At 45.0% G+C, this 2,332-nt stretch overlaps 1 pseudogene; it reads left to right on the forward strand.

Annotated features, from left to right (window-relative positions):
* The first annotated feature begins 406 nt into the window (after nt 1-406).
* Nucleotides 407-1,743, forward strand: LOC137770652 (serine/threonine-protein phosphatase 2A catalytic subunit alpha isoform pseudogene; annotated as a pseudogene).
* The last annotated feature ends 589 nt before the right edge of the window (nt 1,744-2,332 follow it).

Consider the following 2,332-nt stretch of genomic DNA (forward strand, 5'->3'; position numbering starts at 1 on the left):
CTGACGGGAATACTTTAGCACGGGGCTGAAAAGATAAGGCCATCTCTTAACTGGAAGGCTTGGGCAGAAGCTGATGGCATTGCTGGGATGGATACTAAAGGAGCAGGGTGGATGTACTGAGCGGACTGAAGCAGAGGAGGGATTAGAGGAAGTTGCAGGCTGACAGACTTCCATGGTTCTGATAAGATCACCTATTCCTGCTCCCCTATACCTGGCTTCTTGGCTCCACAGCTCCACTGGCAAAACCTGATTAGCCATGATCAAGAGGACCAGCAGCGTGGGCCACTCTATGTTCTATCCATCACTCAGTTTCACTGTGCATAGGCTAGCTGGTTCACTGGGTGTAAGAAGTAGTTGCGGGTCTTCTTTTCGGACAAAGATTAAAAATTTAATAGCTGGCAGAGCTCCGGGGCTAGAGTGAGTGGAGGACGGCCGCGGCCGGTGGCCGAGCACGGAGGGGTGAGCCAGCGGGCCAGCGCTAGCGCCGAGCAACCTCCAGTACCCGCACAAGTACCCCGGGAACCGGCGGCGGCGTGTGCGTGTGGCCCGTGTGCGGGCGGCGGCGCGGGAGGAGAGCGGAGCGGCAGCCGGTTCGGGCGGGTGGCATCATGGACGAGAAGGTGTTCACCAAGGAGCTGGACCAGTGGGTCGAGCAGCTGAACGAGTGCAAGCAGCTGTCCGAGTCCCAGGTCAAGAGCCTCTGCAAGACGGCTAAAGAAATCCTGACAAAAGAATCCAATGTGCAAGAAGTTCGATGTCCAGTCACTGTCTGTGGAGATGTGCATGGGCAATTTCATGATCTCATGGGACTGTTTAGAATTGGTGGCAAATCGCCAGATACAAATTACTTGTCTATGGGAGATTATGCTGACAGAGGATATTATTCAGTTGAAACAGTTACTCTGCTTGTAGCTCTTAAGGTTCGTTACCGTGAACGCATCACCATTCTTCGAGGAAATCATGAGAGCAGACAGATCACACAAGTATATGGTTTCTATGATGAGTGTTTACGGAAGTATGGAAATGCAAATGTTTGGAAATATTTTACAGATCTTTTTGACTATCTTCCTCTCACTGCCTTGGTGGATGGGCAGATCTTCTGTCTACATGGTGGCCTCTCACCATCCATAGATACACTGGATCATATCAGAGCACTTGATCGCCTACAAGAAGTTCCCCATGAGGGTCCAATGTGTGACTTGCTATGGTCAGATCCAGATGACTGTGGAGGTTGGGGTATATCTCCTCGAGGAGCTGGTTACACCTTTGGGCAAGATATTTCTGAGACATTTAATCATGCCAATGGCCTCACGTTGGTGTCTAGAGCTCATCAGCTGGTGATGGAGGGATATAACTGGTGCCATGACCGAAATGTAGTAACGATTTTCAGTGCTCCAAACTATTGTTATCGTTGCGGTAACCAAGCTGCAATCATGGAACTTGATGATACTCTAAAATACTCTTTCTTGCAGTTTGACCCAGCACCTCGCAGAGGCGAGCCACATGTTACTCGTCGTACCCCAGACTACTTCCTGTAACGAAATTTTAAACTTGTACAGTATTGCCATGAACCATATTTTGACCTAATGGAAATGGGAAGAGCAACAGTAACTCCACAAAGTGTCAGAGAATAGTTAACATTCAAAAAAACTTGTTTTCACACGGACCAAACAGATGTGCCATATAAAAATACAAAGCCTCTTGTCATCAACAGCCATGACCACTTTAGAATGGACCAGTTCATTGCATTGAAGCGACATTGTTGGTCAAGAAACCAGTTTCTGGCATAGCACTATTTGTAGTTACTTTGCTTTCTCTGAGAGACTGCAGATAATAAGATGTAAACATTAACACCTCGTGAATACAATTTAACTTCCATTTAGCTATAGCTTTACTCAGCATGACTGTAGATAAGAATAGCAGCAAACAATCATTGGAGCTTAATGAACATTTTTAAAATTAAGTACCAAGGCCTCCCCTCTACTTGTGAGTTTTGAAATTGTTTTGTTTATTTTCAGGGATACTGTTTAATTTAATTGTATGATTTGTCTGCACTCAGTTTATTTCCCCTTCTCAAATCTCAGCCTCATGTTGTTCTTTGTTACTGTCAGATCCTGGTGAGTTGTTTTGAACAGAACTGTTTTTTTTCTTCCTCCCTCCTGTAAGACGGTGTTACTGCACAAGAGCACTGCAGTGTTTTTCATAATAAACTTGTGAACTAAGAACTGAAAAAAAAAAAAAAATTTAATAGCTTTTGGAAAAAATTGATATTTACAATAAGAAGTAGTTAGGTAGAATACTGATGAGATAAGGGTAAGTGAAAAAAACCAGC

Source organism: Eschrichtius robustus, chromosome 10 (assembly GCF_028021215.1).
Source record: "Eschrichtius robustus isolate mEscRob2 chromosome 10, mEscRob2.pri, whole genome shotgun sequence".
Taxonomy (NCBI): domain Eukaryota; kingdom Metazoa; phylum Chordata; class Mammalia; order Artiodactyla; family Eschrichtiidae; genus Eschrichtius; species Eschrichtius robustus.